Source organism: Leiobunum rupestre, chromosome 3 (genome assembly GCF_980474605.1).
Source record: "Leiobunum rupestre chromosome 3, qqLeiRupe1.1.hap1, whole genome shotgun sequence".
NCBI lineage: Eukaryota > Metazoa > Arthropoda > Arachnida > Opiliones > Sclerosomatidae > Leiobunum > Leiobunum rupestre.
This window is the reverse complement of record NC_143386.1, coordinates 25,675,790-25,690,406: the sequence shown is the minus strand read 5'-3', so window position 1 is coordinate 25,690,406 and position 14,617 is coordinate 25,675,790. Positions and strand designations below refer to the sequence as shown.

Below are 14,617 nucleotides of genomic sequence, written 5' to 3'. Positions count from 1 at the left end.
CTAGCGACTGCAACATGAACTGACGAAAATCGTCTTGGAGATAGGGTTGCATTTTGACCAAGGCCTGAACCAGTGGATTTCTTTAAAACGGATATTTTTGGTATTAAGAAGAAACCGTTTCATTGCCACCAAAATATTTTCTGCAATCTTTAAAAACTGAAGCCGGTCATGCCTCCCCGGCGGGGAATTTAACTCAGGTCTTCCGTAAAACAGGCGGTGATACTCAGCACTATACTACCAAGGACCCAAAATATGTCACTTTTCAATTTAAAAAAATTGCCAAAAACCTCCGAAAGTTTCGTTCTAACAACAAGTCAAAAAAGAACATTATGTATCTACCAGGGCTCGAACCAGGGACCTTCCGCGTGTTAGGCGGACGTGATAACCACTACACCATAGATACCCAAAACATTTCACTTTTCAATTTAAAAAAATTGCCAAAAACCTCCGAAAGTTTCGTTCTAACAACAAGTCAAAAAAGAGCATTATGTATCTACCAGGGCTCGAACCTGGTACCTTCCGCGTGTTAGGCGGACGTGATAACCACTACACCATAGATACCCGTCATTGCCATCGTAAATACGATGAAACTGTTTTAAAAATGGGCAAATTTTCGAGACCGAGAGCCTCCAATTCACTCGTCCACATATCGCTAAAATATCAACCTTCTTTGTATCTATCAGGGCTCGAACCTGAGACCTTTCGCGTGTAAAGCGGACGTGATAACCACTACACCATAGATACCCAAAACATTTCACTTTTCAATTTAAAAAAATTGCCAAAAACCTCCGAAAGTTTCGTTCTAACAACAAGTCAAAAAAGAGCATTATGTATCTACCAGGGCTCGAACCTGGTACCTTCCGCGTGTTAGGCGGACGTGATAACCACTACACCATAGATACCCGTCATAGCCATCGTAAATACGATGAAACTGTTTTAAAAATGGGCAAATTTTCGAGACCGAGAGCCTCCAATTCACTCGTCCACATATCGCTAAAAAATCAACCTTCTTTGTATCTATCAGGGCTCGAACCTGAGACCTTCCGCGTGTAAAGCGGACGTGATAACCACTACACCATAGATACGCTAGCGACTGTAACATGAACTGACGAAAATCGTCTGGGTGATAGGGTTGCATTTTGACCAAGGCCTGAACCAGTGGATTTCTTTAAAACGGATATTTTTGGTATTAAGAAGAAACAGTTTCATTGCCACCAAAATATTTTCTGCAATCTTTAAAAACTGAAGCCGGTCATGCCTCCCCGGCGGGGAATTTAACTCAGGTCTTCCGTAAAACAGGCGGTGATACTCAGCACTATACTACCAATGACCCAAAATATGTCACTTTTCAATTTGAAAAAATTGCCAAAAACCTCCGAAAGTTTCGTTCTAACAACAAGTCAAAAAAGAACATTATGTATCTACCAGGGCTCGAACCTGGGACCTTCCGCGTGTTAGGCGGACGTGATAACCACTACACCATAGATACCCAAAACATTTCACTTTTCAATTTAAAAAAATTGCCAAAAACCTCCAAAAGTTTCGTTCTAACAACAAGTCAAAAAAGAGCATTATGTATCTACCAGGGCTCGAACCTGGGACCTTCCGCGTGTTAGGCGGACGTGATAACCACTACACCATAGATACCCGTCATGGCCATCGTAAATACGATGAAACTGTTTTAAAAATGGGCAAATTATCGAGACCGAGAGCCTCCAATTCACTCGTCCACATATCGCTAAAATATCAACCTTCTTTGTATCTATCAGGGCTCGAACCTGAGACCTTCCGCGTGTAAAGCGGACGTGATAACCACTACACCATAGATACGCTAGCGACTGTAACATGAACTGACGAAAATCGTCTGGGTGATAGGGTTGCATTTTGACCAAGGCCTGAACCAGTGGATTTCTTTAAAACGGATATTTTTGGTATTAAGAAGAAACAGTTTCATTGCCACAAAAATATTTTCTGCAATCTTTAAAAACTGAAGCCGGTCACGCCTCCCCGGCGGGGAATTTAACTCAGGTCTTCCGTAAAACAGGCGGTGATACTCAGCACTATACTACCAAGGACCCAAAATATGTCACTTTTCAATTTGAAAAAATTGCCAAAAACCTCCGAAAGTTTCGTTCTAACAACAAGTCAAAAAAGAACATTATGTATCTACCAGGGCTCGAACCTGGGACCTTCCGCGTGTTAGGCGGACGTGATAACCACTACACCATAGATACCCGTCATAGCCATCGTAAATACGATGAAACCGTTTTAAAAATGGGCAAATTTTCGAGACCGAGAGCCTTCAATTCACTCGTCCACATATCGCTAAAATATCAACCTTCTTTGTATCTATCAGGGCTCGAACCTGAGACCTTCCGCGTGTAAAGCGGACGGGATAACCACTACACCATAGATACGCTAGCGACTGCAACATGAACTGACGAAAATCGTCTTGGAGATAGGGTTGCATTTTGACCAAGGCCTGAACCAGTGGATTTCTTTAAAACGGATATTTTTGGTATTAAGAAGAAACCGTTTCATTGCCACCAAAATATTTTCTGCAATCTTTAAAAACTGAAGCCGGTCATGCCTCCCCGGCGGGGAATTTAACTCAGGTCTTCCGTAAAACAGGCGGTGATACTCAGCACTATACTACCAAGGACCCAAAATATGTCACTTTTCAATTTAAAAAAATTGCCAAAAACCTCCGAAAGTTTCGTTCTAACAACAAGTCAAAAAAGAGCATTATGTATCTACCAGGGCTCGAACCTGGTACCTTCCGCGTGTTAGGCGGACGTGATAACCACTACACCATAGATACCCGTCATAGCCATCGTAAATACGATGAAACTGTTTTAAAAATGGGCAAATTTTCGAGACCGAGAGCCTCCAATTCACTCGTCCACATATCGCTAAAATATCAACCTTCTTTGTATCTATCAGGGCTCGAACCTGAGACCTTCCGCGTGTTAGGCAGACGTGATAACCACTACACCATAGATACCCAAAACATTTCACTTTTCAATTTAAAAAAATTGCCAAAAACCTCCGAAAGTTTCGTTCTAACAACAAGTCAAAAAAGAGCATTATGTATCTACCAGGGCTCGAACCTGGTACCTTCCGCGTGTTAGGCGGACGTGATAACCACTACACCATAGATACCCGTCATAGCCATCGTAAATACGATGAAACTGTTTTAAAAATGGGCAAATTTTCGAGACCGAGAGCCTCCAATTCACTCGTCCACATATCGCTAAAATATCAACCTTCTTTGTATCTATCAGGGCTCGAACCAGGGACCTTCCGCGTGTTAGGCGGACGTGATAACCACTAAACCATAGATACCCAAAACATTTCACTTTTCAATTTAAAAAAATTGCCAAAAACCTCCGAAAGTTTCGTTCTAACAACAAGTCAAAAAAGAACATTATGTATCTACCAGGGCTCGAACCTGGTACCTTCCGCGTGTTAGGCGGACGTGATAACCACTACACCATAGATACCCGTCATAGCCATCGTAAATACGATGAAACTGTTTTAAAAATGGGCAAATTTTCGAGACCGAGAGCCTCCAATTCACTCGTCCACATATCGCTAAAAAATCAACCTTCTTTGTATCTATCAGGGCTCGAACCTGAGACCTTCCGCGTGTAAAGCGGACGTGATAACCACTACACCATAGATACGCTAGCGACTGTAACATGAACTGACGAAAATCGTCTGGGTGATAGGGTTGCATTTTGACCAAGGCCTGAACCAGTGGATTTCTTTAAAACGGATATTTTTGGTATTAAGAAGAAACAGTTTCATTGCCACCAAAATATTTTCTGCAATCTTTAAAAACTGAAGCCGGTCATGCCTCCCCGGCGGGGAATTTAACTCAGGTCTTCCGTAAAACAGGCGGTGATACTCAGCACTATACTACCAATGACCCAAAATATGTCACTTTTCAATTTGAAAAAATTGCCAAAAACCTCCGAAAGTTTCGTTCTAACAACAAGTCAAAAAAGAACATTATGTATCTACCAGGGCTCGAACCTGGGACCTTCCGCGTGTTAGGCGGACGTGATAACCACTACACCATAGATACCCAAAACATTTCACTTTTCAATTTAAAAAAATTGCCAAAAACCTCCGAAAGTTTCGTTCTAACAACAAGTCAAAAAAGAGCATTATGTATCTACCAGGGCTCGAACCTGGGACCTTCCGCGTGTTAGGCGGACGTGATAACCACTACACCATAGATACCCGTCATGGCCATCGTAAATACGATGAAACTGTTTTAAAAATGGGCAAATTATCGAGACCGAGAGCCTCCAATTCACTCGTCCACATATCGCTAAAATATCAACCTTCTTTGTATCTATCAGGGCTCGAACCTGAGACCTTCCGCGTGTAAAGCGGACGTGATAACCACTACACCATAGATACGCTAGCGACTGTAACATGAACTGACGAAAATCGTCTGGGTGATAGGGTTGCATTTTGACCAAGGCCTGAACCAGTGGATTTCTTTAAAACGGATATTTTTGGTATTAAGAAGAAACAGTTTCATTGCCACAAAAATATTTTCTGCAATCTTTAAAAACTGAAGCCGGTCACGCCTCCCCGGCGGGGAATTTAACTCAGGTCTTCCGTAAAACAGGCGGTGATACTCAGCACTATACTACCAAGGACCCAAAATATGTCACTTTTCAATTTGAAAAAATTGCCAAAAACCTCCGAAAGTTTCGTTCTAACAACAAGTCAAAAAAGAACATTATGTATCTACCAGGGCTCGAACCTGGGACCTTCCGCGTGTTAGGCGGACGTGATAACCACTACACCATAGATACCCGTCATAGCCATCGTAAATACGATGAAACCGTTTTAAAAATGGGCAAATTTTCGAGACCGAGAGCCTTCAATTCACTCGTCCACATATCGCTAAAATATCAACCTTCTTTGTATCTATCAGGGCTCGAACCTGAGACCTTCCGCGTGTAAAGCGGACGGGATAACCACTACACCATAGATACGCTAGCGACTGCAACATGAACTGACGAAAATCGTCTTGGAGATAGGGTTGCATTTTGACCAAGGCCTGAACCAGTGGATTTCTTTAAAACGGATATTTTTGGTATTAAGAAGAAACCGTTTCATTGCCACCAAAATATTTTCTGCAATCTTTAAAAACTGAAGCCGGTCATGCCTCCCCGGCGGGGAATTTAACTCAGGTCTTCCGTAAAACAGGCGGTGATACTCAGCACTATACTACCAAGGACCCAAAATATGTCACTTTTCAATTTAAAAAAATTGCCAAAAACCTCCGAAAGTTTCGTTCTAACAACAAGTCAAAAAAGAGCATTATGTATCTACCAGGGCTCGAACCTGGTACCTTCCGCGTGTTAGGCGGACGTGATAACCACTACACCATAGATACCCGTCATAGCCATCGTAAATACGATGAAACTGTTTTAAAAATGGGCAAATTTTCGAGACCGAGAGCCTCCAATTCACTCGTCCACATATCGCTAAAATATCAACCTTCTTTGTATCTATCAGGGCTCGAACCTGAGACCTTCCGCGTGTTAGGCAGACGTGATAACCACTACACCATAGATACCCAAAACATTTCACTTTTCAATTTAAAAAAATTGCCAAAAACCTCCGAAAGTTTCGTTCTAACAACAAGTCAAAAAAGAGCATTATGTATCTACCAGGGCTCGAACCTGGTACCTTCCGCGTGTTAGGCGGACGTGATAACCACTACACCATAGATACCCGTCATAGCCATCGTAAATACGATGAAACTGTTTTAAAAATGGGCAAATTTTCGAGACCGAGAGCCTCCAATTCACTCGTCCACATATCGCTAAAATATCAACCTTCTTTGTATCTATCAGGGCTCGAACCTGAGACCTTCCGCGTGTTAGGCAGACGTGATAACCACTACACCATAGATACCCAAAACATTTCACTTTTCAATTTAAAAAAATTGCCAAAAACCTCCGAAACTTCGTTCTAACAACAAGTCAAAAAAGAGCATTATGTATCTACCAGGGCTCGAACCTGGTACCTTCCGCGTGTTAGGCGGACGTGATAACCACTACACCATAGATACCCGTCATAGCCATCGTAAATACGATGAAACTGTTTTAAAAATGGGCAAATTTTCGAGACCGAGAGCCTCCAATTCACTCGTCCACATATCGCTAAAAAATCAACCTTCTTTGTATCTATCAGGGCTCGAACCTGAGACCTTCCGCGTGTAAAGCGGACGTGATAACCACTACACCATAGATACGCTAGCGACTGTAACATGAACTGACGAAAATCGTCTGGGTGATAGGGTTGCATTTTGACCAAGGCCTGAACCAGTGGATTTCTTTAAAACGGATATTTTTGGTATTAAGAAGAAACAGTTTCATTGCCACCAAAATATTTTCTGCAATCTTTAAAAACTGAAGCCGGTCATGCCTCCCCGGCGGGGAATTTAACTCAGGTCTTCCGTAAAACAGGCGGTGATACTCAGCACTATACTACCAATGACCCAAAATATGTCACTTTTCAATTTGAAAAAATTGCCAAAAACCTCCGAAAGTTTCGTTCTAACAACAAGTCAAAAAAGAACATTATGTATCTACCAGGGCTCGAACCTGGGACCTTCCGCGTGTTAGGCGGACGTGATAACCACTACACCATAGATACCCAAAACATTTCACTTTTCAATTTAAAAAAATTGCCAAAAACCTCCGAAAGTTTCGTTCTAACAACAAGTCAAAAAAGAACATTATGTATCTACCAGGGCTCGAACCTGGGACCTTCCGCGTGTTAGGCGGACGTGATAACCACTGCACCATAGATACCCGTCATAGCCATCGTAAATACGATGAAACCGTTTTAAAATGGGCAAATTTTCGAGACCGAGAGCCTCCAATTCACTCGTCCACATATCGCTAAAATATCAACCTTCTATGTATCTATCAGGGCTCGAACCTGAGACCTTCCGCGTGTAAAGCGGACGTGATAACCACTACACCATAGATACGCTAGCGACTGCAACATGAACTGACGAAAATCGTCTTGGAGATAGGGTTGCATTTTGACCAAGGCCTGAACCAGTGGATTTCTTTAAAACGGATATTTTTGGTATTAAGAAGAAACCGTTTCATTGCCACCAAAATATTTTCTGCAATCTTTAAAAACTGAAGCCGGTCATGCCTCCCCGGCGGGGAATTTAACTCAGGTCTTCCGTAAAACAGGCGGTGATACTCAGCACTATACTACCAAGGACCCAAAATATGTCACTTTTCAATTTAAAAAAATTGCCAAAAACCTCCGAAAGTTTCGTTCTAACAACAAGTCAAAAAAGAGCATTATGTATCTACCAGGGCTCGAACCTGGTACCTTCCGCGTGTTAGGCGGACGTGATAACCACTACACCATAGATACCCGTCATAGCCATCGTAAATACGATGAAACTGTTTTAAAAATGGGCAAATTTTCGAGACCGAGAGCCTCCAATTCACTCGTCCACATATCGCTAAAATATCAACCTTCTTTGTATCTATCAGGGCTCGAACCTGAGACCTTCCGCGTGTTAGGCAGACGTGATAACCACTACACCATAGATACCCAAAACATTTCACTTTTCAATTTAAAAAAATTGCCAAAAACCTCCGAAAGTTTCGTTCTAACAACAAGTCAAAAAAGAGCATTATGTATCTACCAGGGCTCGAACCTGGTACCTTCCGCGTGTTAGGCGGACGTGATAACCACTACACCATAGATACCCGTCATAGCCATCGTAAATACGATGAAACTGTTTTAAAAATGGGCAAATTTTCGAGACCGAGAGCCTCCAATTCACTCGTCCACATATCGCTAAAATATCAACCTTCTTTGTATCTATCAGGGCTCGAACCTGAGACCTTCCGCGTGTTAGGCAGACGTGATAACCACTACACCATAGATACCCAAAACATTTCACTTTTCAATTTAAAAAAATTGCCAAAAACCTCCGAAACTTCGTTCTAACAACAAGTCAAAAAAGAGCATTATGTATCTACCAGGGCTCGAACCTGGTACCTTCCGCGTGTTAGGCGGACGTGATAACCACTACACCATAGATACCCGTCATAGCCATCGTAAATACGATGAAACTGTTTTAAAAATGGGCAAATTTTCGAGACCGAGAGCCTCCAATTCACTCGTCCACATATCGCTAAAAAATCAACCTTCTTTGTATCTATCAGGGCTCGAACCTGAGACCTTCCGCGTGTAAAGCGGACGTGATAACCACTACACCATAGATACGCTAGCGACTGTAACATGAACTGACGAAAATCGTCTGGGTGATAGGGTTGCATTTTGACCAAGGCCTGAACCAGTGGATTTCTTTAAAACGGATATTTTTGGTATTAAGAAGAAACAGTTTCATTGCCACCAAAATATTTTCTGCAATCTTTAAAAACTGAAGCCGGTCATGCCTCCCCGGCGGGGAATTTAACTCAGGTCTTCCGTAAAACAGGCGGTGATACTCAGCACTATACTACCAATGACCCAAAATATGTCACTTTTCAATTTGAAAAAATTGCCAAAAACCTCCGAAAGTTTCGTTCTAACAACAAGTCAAAAAAGAACATTATGTATCTACCAGGGCTCGAACCTGGGACCTTCCGCGTGTTAGGCGGACGTGATAACCACTACACCATAGATACCCAAAACATTTCACTTTTCAATTTAAAAAAATTGCCAAAAACCTCCGAAAGTTTCGTTCTAACAACAAGTCAAAAAAGAACATTATGTATCTACCAGGGCTCGAACCTGGGACCTTCCGCGTGTTAGGCGGACGTGATAACCACTGCACCATAGATACCCGTCATAGCCATCGTAAATACGATGAAACCGTTTTAAAATGGGCAAATTTTCGAGACCGAGAGCCTCCAATTCACTCGTCCACATATCGCTAAAATATCAACCTTCTATGTATCTATCAGGGCTCGAACCTGAGACCTTCCGCGTGTAAAGCGGACGTGATAACCACTACACCATAGATACGCTAGCGACTGCAACATGAACTGACGAAAATCGTCTTGGAGATAGGGTTGCATTTTGACCAAGGCCTGAACCAGTGGATTTCTTTAAAACGGATATTTTTGGTATTAAGAAGAAACCGTTTCATTGCCACCAAAATATTTTCTGCAATCTTTAAAAACTGAAGCCGGTCATGCCTCCCCGGCGGGGAATTTAACTCAGGTCTTCCGTAAAACAGGCGGTGATACTCAGCACTATACTACCAAGGACCCAAAAAATGTCACTTTTCAATTTAAAAAAATTGCCAAAAACCTCCGAAAGTTTCGTTCTAACAACAAGTCAAAAAAGAACATTATGTATCTACCAGGGCTCGAACCTGGGACCTTCCGCGTGTTAGGCGGACGTGATAACCACTACACCATAGATACGCTAGCGACTGTAACATGAACTGACGAAAATCGTCTGGGTGATAGGGTTGCATTTTGACCAAGGCCTGAACCAGTGGATTTCTTTAAAACGGATATTTTTGGTATTAAGAAGAAACAGTTTCATTGCCACCAAAATATTTTCTGCAATCTTTAAAAACTGAAGCCGGTCATGCCTCCCCGGCGGGGAATTTAACTCAGGTCTTCCGTAAAACAGGCGGTGATACTCAGCACTATACTACCAATGACCCAAAATATGTCACTTTTCAATTTGAAAAAATTGCCAAAAACCTCCGAAAGTTTCGTTCTAACAACAAGTCAAAAAAGAACATTATGTATCTACCAGGGCTCAAACCTGGGACCTTCCGCGTGTTAGGCGGACGTGATAACCACTACACCATAGATACCCAAAACATTTCACTTTTCAATTTAAAAAAATTGCCAAAAACCTCCGAAAGTTTCGTTCTAACAACAAGTCAAAAAAGAACATTATGTATCTACCAGGGCTCGAACCTGGGACCTTCCGCGTGTTAGGCGGACGTGATAACCACTGCACCATAGATACCCATCATAGCCATCGTAAATACGATGAAACCGTTTTAAAATGGGCAAATTTTCGAGACCGAGAGCCTCCAATTCACTCGTCCACATATCGATAAAATATCAACCTTCTATGTATCTATCAGGGCTCGAACCTGAGACCTTCCGCGTGTAAAGCGGACGTGATAACCACTACACCATAGATACGCTAGCGACTGCAACATGAACTGACGAAAATCGTCTTGGAGATAGGGTTGCATTTTTACCAAGGCCTGAACCAGTGGATTTCTTTAAAACGGATATTTTTGGTATTAAGAAGAAACCGTTTCATTGCCACCAAAATATTTTCTGCAATCTTTAAAAACTGAAGCCGGTCATGCCTCCCCGGCGGGGAATTTAACTCAGGTCTTCCGTAAAACAGGCGGTGATACTCAGCACTATACTACCAAGGACCCAAAATATGTCACTTTTCAATTTAAAAAAATTGCCAAAAACCTCCGAAAGTTTCGTTCTAACAACAAGTCAAAAAAGAACATTATGTATCTACCAGGGCTCGAACCAGGGACCTTCCGCGTGTTAGGCGGACGTGATAACCACTACACCATAGATACCCAAAACATTTCACTTTTCAATTTAAAAAAATTGCCAAAAACCTCCGAAAGTTTCGTTCTAACAACAAGTCAAAAAAGAGCATTATGTATCTACCAGGGCTCGAACCTGGGACCTTCCGCGTGTTAGGCGGACGTGATAACCACTACACCATAGATACCCGTCATAGCCATCGTAAATACGATGAAACTGTTTTAAAAATGGGCAAATTTTCGAGACCGAGAGCCTCCAATTCACTCGTCCACATATCGCTAAAATATCAACCTTCTTTGTATCTATCAGGGCTCGAACCTGAGACCTTCCGCGTGTAAAGCGGACGTGATAACCACTACACCATAGATACGCTAGCGACTGCAACATGAACTGACGAAAATCGTCTTGGAGATAGGGTTGCATTTTGACCAAGGCCTGAACCAGTGGATTTCTTTAAAACGGATATTTTTGGTATTAAGAAGAAACCGTTTCATTGCCACCAAAATATTTTCTGCAATCTTTAAAAACTGAAGCCGGTCATGCCTCCCCGGCGGGGAATTTAACTCAGGTCTTCCGTAAAACAGGCGGTGATACTCAGCACTATACTACCAAGGACCCAAAAAATGTCACTTTTCAATTTAAAAAAATTGCCAAAAACCTCCGAAAGTTTCGTTCTAACAACAAGTCAAAAAAGAACATTATGTATCTACCAGGGCTCGAACCTGGGACCTTCCGCGTGTTAGGCGGACGTGATAACCACTGCACCATAGATACCCGTCATAGCCATCGTTAATACGTTGAAACCGTTTTAAAATGGGCAAATTTTCGAGACCGAGAGCCTCCAATTCACTCGTCCACATATCGCTAAAATATCAACCTTCTATGTATCTATCAGGGCTCGAACCTGAGACCTTCCGCGTGTAAAGCGGACGTGATAACCACTACACCATAGATACGCTAGCGACTGCAACATGAACTGACGAAAATCGTCTTGGAGATAGGGTTGCATTTTGACCAAGGCCTGAACCAGTGGATTTCTTTAAAACGGATATTTTTGGTATTAAGAAGAAACCGTTTCATTGCCACCAAAATATTTTCTGCAATCTTTAAAAACTGAAGCCGGTCATGCCTCCCCGGCGGGGAATTTAACTCAGGTCTTCCGTAAAACAGGCGGTGATACTCAGCACTATACTACCAAGGACCCAAAATATGTCACTTTTCAATTTAAAAAAATTGCCAAAAACCTCCGAAAGTTTCGTTCTAACAACAAGTCAAAAAAGAACATTATGTATCTACCAGGGCTCGAACCAGGGACCTTCCGCGTGTTAGGCGGACGTGATAACCACTACACCATAGATACCCAAAACATTTCACTTTTCAATTTAAAAAAATTGCCAAAAACCTCCGAAAGTTTCGTTCTAACAACAAGTCAAAAAAGAGCATTATGTATCTACCAGGGCTCGAACCTGGGACCTTCCGCGTGTTAGGTGGACGTGATAACCACTACACCATAGATACCCGTCATAGCCATCGTAAATACGATGAAACTGTTTTAAAAATGGGCAAATTTTCGAGACCGAGAGCCTCCAATTCACTCGTCCACATATCGCTAAAATATCAACCTTCTTTGTATCTATCAGGGCTCGAACCTGAGACCTTCCGCGTGTAAAGCGGACGTGATAACCACTACACCATAGATACGCTAGCGACTGCAACATGAACTGACGAAAATCGTCTTGGAGATAGGGTTGCATTTTGACCAAGGCCTGAACCAGTGGATTTCTTTAAAACGGATATTTTTGGTATTAAGAAGAAACCGTTTCATTGCCACCAAAATATTTTCTGCAATCTTTAAAAACTGAAGCCGGTCATGCCTCCCCGGCGGGGAATTTAACTCAGGTCTTCCGTAAAACAGGCGGTGATACTCAGCACTATACTACCAAGGACCCAAAAAATGTCACTTTTCACTTTAAAAAAATTGCCAAAAACCTCCGAAAGTTTCGTTCTAACAACAAGTCAAAAAAGAACATTATGTATCTACCAGGGCTCGAACCTGGGACCTTCCGCGTGTTAGGCGGACGTGATAACCACTACACCATAGATACCCGTCATAGCCATCGTAAATACGATGAAACCGTTTTAAAAATGGGCAAATTTTCGAGACCGAGAGCCTTCAATTCACTCGTCCACATATCGCTAAAATATCAACCTTCTTTGTATCTATCAGGGCTCTAACCTGAGACCTTCCGCATGTAAAGCGGACGTGATAACCACTACACCATAGATACGCTAGCGACTGCAACATGAACTGACGAAAATCGTCTTGGAGATAGGGTTGCATTTTTACCAAGGCCTGAACCAGTGGATTTCTTTAAAACGGATATTTTTGGTATTAAGAAGAAACCGTTTCATTGCCACCAAAATATTTTCTGCAATCTTTAAAAACTGAAGCCGGTCATGCCTCCCCGGCGGGGAATTTAACTCAGGTCTTCCGTAAAACAGGCGGTGATACTCAGCACTATACTACCAAGGACCCAAAATATGTCACTTTTCAATTTAAAAAAATTGCCAAAAACCTCCGAAAGTTTCGTTCTAACAACAAGTCAAAAAAGAACATTATGTATCTACCAGGGCTCGAACCAGGGACCTTCCGCGTGTTAGGCGGACGTGATAACCACTACACCATAGATACCCAAAACATTTCACTTTTCAATTTAAAAAAATTGCCAAAAACCTCCGAAAGTTTCGTTCTAACAACAAGTCAAAAAAGAGCATTATGTATCTACCAGGGCTCGAACCTGGGACCTTCCGCGTGTTAGGCGGACGTGATAACCACTACACCATAGATACCCGTCATAGCCATCGTAAATACGATGAAACTGTTTTAAAAATGGGCAAATTTTCGAGACCGAGAGCCTCCAATTCACTCGTCCACATATCGCTAAAATATCAACCTTCTTTGTATCTATCAGGGCTCGAACCTGAGACCTTCCGCGTGTAAAGCGGACGTGATAACCACTACACCATAGATACGCTAGCGACTGCAACATGAACTGACGAAAATCGTCTTGGAGATAGGGTTGCATTTTTACCAAGGCCTGAACCAGTGGATTTCTTTAAAACGGATATTTTTGGTATTAAGAAGAAACCGTTTCATTGCCACCAAAATATTTTCTGCAATCTTTAAAAACTGAAGCCGGTCATGCCTCCCCGGCGGGGAATTTAACTCAGGTCTTCCGTAAAACAGGCGGTGATACTCAGCACTATACTACCAAGGACCCAAAATATGTCACTTTTCAATTTAAAAAAATTGCCAAAAACCTCCGAAAGTTTCGTTCTAACAACAAGTCAAAAAAGAACATTATGTATCTACCAGGGCTCGAACCAGGGACCTTCCGCGTGTTAGGCGGACGTGATAACCACTACACCATAGATACCCAAAACATTTCACTTTTCAATTTAAAAAAATTGCCAAAAACCTCCGAAAGTTTCGTTCTAACAACAAGTCAAAAAAGAGCATTATGTATCTACCAGGGCTCGAACCTGGGACCTTCCGCGTGTTAGGCGGACGTGATAACCACTACACCATAGATACCCGTCATAGCCATCGTAAATACGATGAAACTGTTTTAAAAATGGGCAAATTTTCGAGACCGAGAGCCTCCAATTCACTCGTCCACATATCGCTAAAATATCAACCTTCTTTGTATCTATCAGGGCTCGAACCTGAGACCTTCCGCGTGTAAAGCGGACGTGATAACCACTACACCATAGATACGCTAGCGACTGCAACATGAACTGACGAAAATCGTCTTGGAGATAGGGTTGCATTTTGACCAAGGCCTGAACCAGTGGATTTCTTTAAAACGGATATTTTTGGTATTAAGAAGAAACCGTTTCATTGCCACCAAAATATTTTCTGCAATCTTTAAAAACTGAAGCCGGTCATGCCTCCCCGGCGGGGAATTTAACTCAGGTCTTCCGTAAAACAGGCGGTGATACTCAGCACTATACTACCAAGGACCCAAAATATGTCACTTTTCAATTTAAAA

General features: G+C 42.2%; 31 non-coding genes across 31 annotated transcripts; all 31 read right to left on the bottom strand.

The window, feature by feature from the left end:
• Positions 1 to 671: 671 nt before the first annotated feature.
• Positions 672 to 744, bottom strand: TRNAV-UAC (transfer RNA valine (anticodon UAC)). The gene has a single exon. It is a non-coding gene; the product is annotated as a tRNA-Val (tRNA).
• Positions 745 to 1,012: 268 nt separating this feature from the next.
• Positions 1,013 to 1,085, bottom strand: TRNAV-UAC (transfer RNA valine (anticodon UAC)). Its single transcript has one exon. It is a non-coding gene; the product is annotated as a tRNA-Val (tRNA).
• Positions 1,086 to 1,416: 331 nt separating this feature from the next.
• Positions 1,417 to 1,489, bottom strand: TRNAV-AAC (transfer RNA valine (anticodon AAC)). The gene has a single exon. It is a non-coding gene; the product is annotated as a tRNA-Val (tRNA).
• Positions 1,490 to 1,574: 85 nt separating this feature from the next.
• On the bottom strand, positions 1,575 to 1,647 carry TRNAV-AAC (transfer RNA valine (anticodon AAC)). The gene has a single exon. It is a non-coding gene; the product is annotated as a tRNA-Val (tRNA).
• Positions 1,648 to 1,757: 110 nt separating this feature from the next.
• TRNAV-UAC (transfer RNA valine (anticodon UAC)) lies at positions 1,758 to 1,830 on the bottom strand. Its single transcript has one exon. It is a non-coding gene; the product is annotated as a tRNA-Val (tRNA).
• A 331-nt stretch (positions 1,831 to 2,161) lies between these two features.
• TRNAV-AAC (transfer RNA valine (anticodon AAC)) lies at positions 2,162 to 2,234 on the bottom strand. Its single transcript has one exon. It is a non-coding gene; the product is annotated as a tRNA-Val (tRNA).
• Positions 2,235 to 2,344: 110 nt separating this feature from the next.
• On the bottom strand, positions 2,345 to 2,417 carry TRNAV-UAC (transfer RNA valine (anticodon UAC)). Its single transcript has one exon. It is a non-coding gene; the product is annotated as a tRNA-Val (tRNA).
• Positions 2,418 to 3,613: 1,196 nt separating this feature from the next.
• TRNAV-UAC (transfer RNA valine (anticodon UAC)) lies at positions 3,614 to 3,686 on the bottom strand. The gene has a single exon. It is a non-coding gene; the product is annotated as a tRNA-Val (tRNA).
• Positions 3,687 to 4,017: 331 nt separating this feature from the next.
• TRNAV-AAC (transfer RNA valine (anticodon AAC)) lies at positions 4,018 to 4,090 on the bottom strand. The gene has a single exon. It is a non-coding gene; the product is annotated as a tRNA-Val (tRNA).
• An 85-nt stretch (positions 4,091 to 4,175) lies between these two features.
• Positions 4,176 to 4,248, bottom strand: TRNAV-AAC (transfer RNA valine (anticodon AAC)). Its single transcript has one exon. It is a non-coding gene; the product is annotated as a tRNA-Val (tRNA).
• A 110-nt stretch (positions 4,249 to 4,358) lies between these two features.
• TRNAV-UAC (transfer RNA valine (anticodon UAC)) lies at positions 4,359 to 4,431 on the bottom strand. Its single transcript has one exon. It is a non-coding gene; the product is annotated as a tRNA-Val (tRNA).
• Positions 4,432 to 4,762: 331 nt separating this feature from the next.
• Positions 4,763 to 4,835, bottom strand: TRNAV-AAC (transfer RNA valine (anticodon AAC)). Its single transcript has one exon. It is a non-coding gene; the product is annotated as a tRNA-Val (tRNA).
• Positions 4,836 to 4,945: 110 nt separating this feature from the next.
• Positions 4,946 to 5,018, bottom strand: TRNAV-UAC (transfer RNA valine (anticodon UAC)). The gene has a single exon. It is a non-coding gene; the product is annotated as a tRNA-Val (tRNA).
• A 1,195-nt stretch (positions 5,019 to 6,213) lies between these two features.
• Positions 6,214 to 6,286, bottom strand: TRNAV-UAC (transfer RNA valine (anticodon UAC)). Its single transcript has one exon. It is a non-coding gene; the product is annotated as a tRNA-Val (tRNA).
• A 331-nt stretch (positions 6,287 to 6,617) lies between these two features.
• Positions 6,618 to 6,690, bottom strand: TRNAV-AAC (transfer RNA valine (anticodon AAC)). The gene has a single exon. It is a non-coding gene; the product is annotated as a tRNA-Val (tRNA).
• A 267-nt stretch (positions 6,691 to 6,957) lies between these two features.
• TRNAV-UAC (transfer RNA valine (anticodon UAC)) lies at positions 6,958 to 7,030 on the bottom strand. Its single transcript has one exon. It is a non-coding gene; the product is annotated as a tRNA-Val (tRNA).
• Positions 7,031 to 8,225: 1,195 nt separating this feature from the next.
• Positions 8,226 to 8,298, bottom strand: TRNAV-UAC (transfer RNA valine (anticodon UAC)). The gene has a single exon. It is a non-coding gene; the product is annotated as a tRNA-Val (tRNA).
• A 331-nt stretch (positions 8,299 to 8,629) lies between these two features.
• On the bottom strand, positions 8,630 to 8,702 carry TRNAV-AAC (transfer RNA valine (anticodon AAC)). Its single transcript has one exon. It is a non-coding gene; the product is annotated as a tRNA-Val (tRNA).
• Positions 8,703 to 8,969: 267 nt separating this feature from the next.
• TRNAV-UAC (transfer RNA valine (anticodon UAC)) lies at positions 8,970 to 9,042 on the bottom strand. Its single transcript has one exon. It is a non-coding gene; the product is annotated as a tRNA-Val (tRNA).
• A 331-nt stretch (positions 9,043 to 9,373) lies between these two features.
• Positions 9,374 to 9,446, bottom strand: TRNAV-AAC (transfer RNA valine (anticodon AAC)). Its single transcript has one exon. It is a non-coding gene; the product is annotated as a tRNA-Val (tRNA).
• Positions 9,447 to 10,117: 671 nt separating this feature from the next.
• Positions 10,118 to 10,190, bottom strand: TRNAV-UAC (transfer RNA valine (anticodon UAC)). The gene has a single exon. It is a non-coding gene; the product is annotated as a tRNA-Val (tRNA).
• A 489-nt stretch (positions 10,191 to 10,679) lies between these two features.
• On the bottom strand, positions 10,680 to 10,752 carry TRNAV-AAC (transfer RNA valine (anticodon AAC)). The gene has a single exon. It is a non-coding gene; the product is annotated as a tRNA-Val (tRNA).
• Positions 10,753 to 10,862: 110 nt separating this feature from the next.
• Positions 10,863 to 10,935, bottom strand: TRNAV-UAC (transfer RNA valine (anticodon UAC)). The gene has a single exon. It is a non-coding gene; the product is annotated as a tRNA-Val (tRNA).
• A 513-nt stretch (positions 10,936 to 11,448) lies between these two features.
• TRNAV-UAC (transfer RNA valine (anticodon UAC)) lies at positions 11,449 to 11,521 on the bottom strand. Its single transcript has one exon. It is a non-coding gene; the product is annotated as a tRNA-Val (tRNA).
• Positions 11,522 to 12,193: 672 nt separating this feature from the next.
• Positions 12,194 to 12,266, bottom strand: TRNAV-UAC (transfer RNA valine (anticodon UAC)). Its single transcript has one exon. It is a non-coding gene; the product is annotated as a tRNA-Val (tRNA).
• Positions 12,267 to 12,597: 331 nt separating this feature from the next.
• Positions 12,598 to 12,670, bottom strand: TRNAV-AAC (transfer RNA valine (anticodon AAC)). The gene has a single exon. It is a non-coding gene; the product is annotated as a tRNA-Val (tRNA).
• A 110-nt stretch (positions 12,671 to 12,780) lies between these two features.
• Positions 12,781 to 12,853, bottom strand: TRNAV-UAC (transfer RNA valine (anticodon UAC)). Its single transcript has one exon. It is a non-coding gene; the product is annotated as a tRNA-Val (tRNA).
• Positions 12,854 to 13,342: 489 nt separating this feature from the next.
• TRNAV-AAC (transfer RNA valine (anticodon AAC)) lies at positions 13,343 to 13,415 on the bottom strand. The gene has a single exon. It is a non-coding gene; the product is annotated as a tRNA-Val (tRNA).
• A 110-nt stretch (positions 13,416 to 13,525) lies between these two features.
• TRNAV-UAC (transfer RNA valine (anticodon UAC)) lies at positions 13,526 to 13,598 on the bottom strand. The gene has a single exon. It is a non-coding gene; the product is annotated as a tRNA-Val (tRNA).
• A 489-nt stretch (positions 13,599 to 14,087) lies between these two features.
• TRNAV-AAC (transfer RNA valine (anticodon AAC)) lies at positions 14,088 to 14,160 on the bottom strand. Its single transcript has one exon. It is a non-coding gene; the product is annotated as a tRNA-Val (tRNA).
• A 110-nt stretch (positions 14,161 to 14,270) lies between these two features.
• TRNAV-UAC (transfer RNA valine (anticodon UAC)) lies at positions 14,271 to 14,343 on the bottom strand. Its single transcript has one exon. It is a non-coding gene; the product is annotated as a tRNA-Val (tRNA).
• Between the last annotated feature and the right edge of the window lie 274 nt (positions 14,344 to 14,617).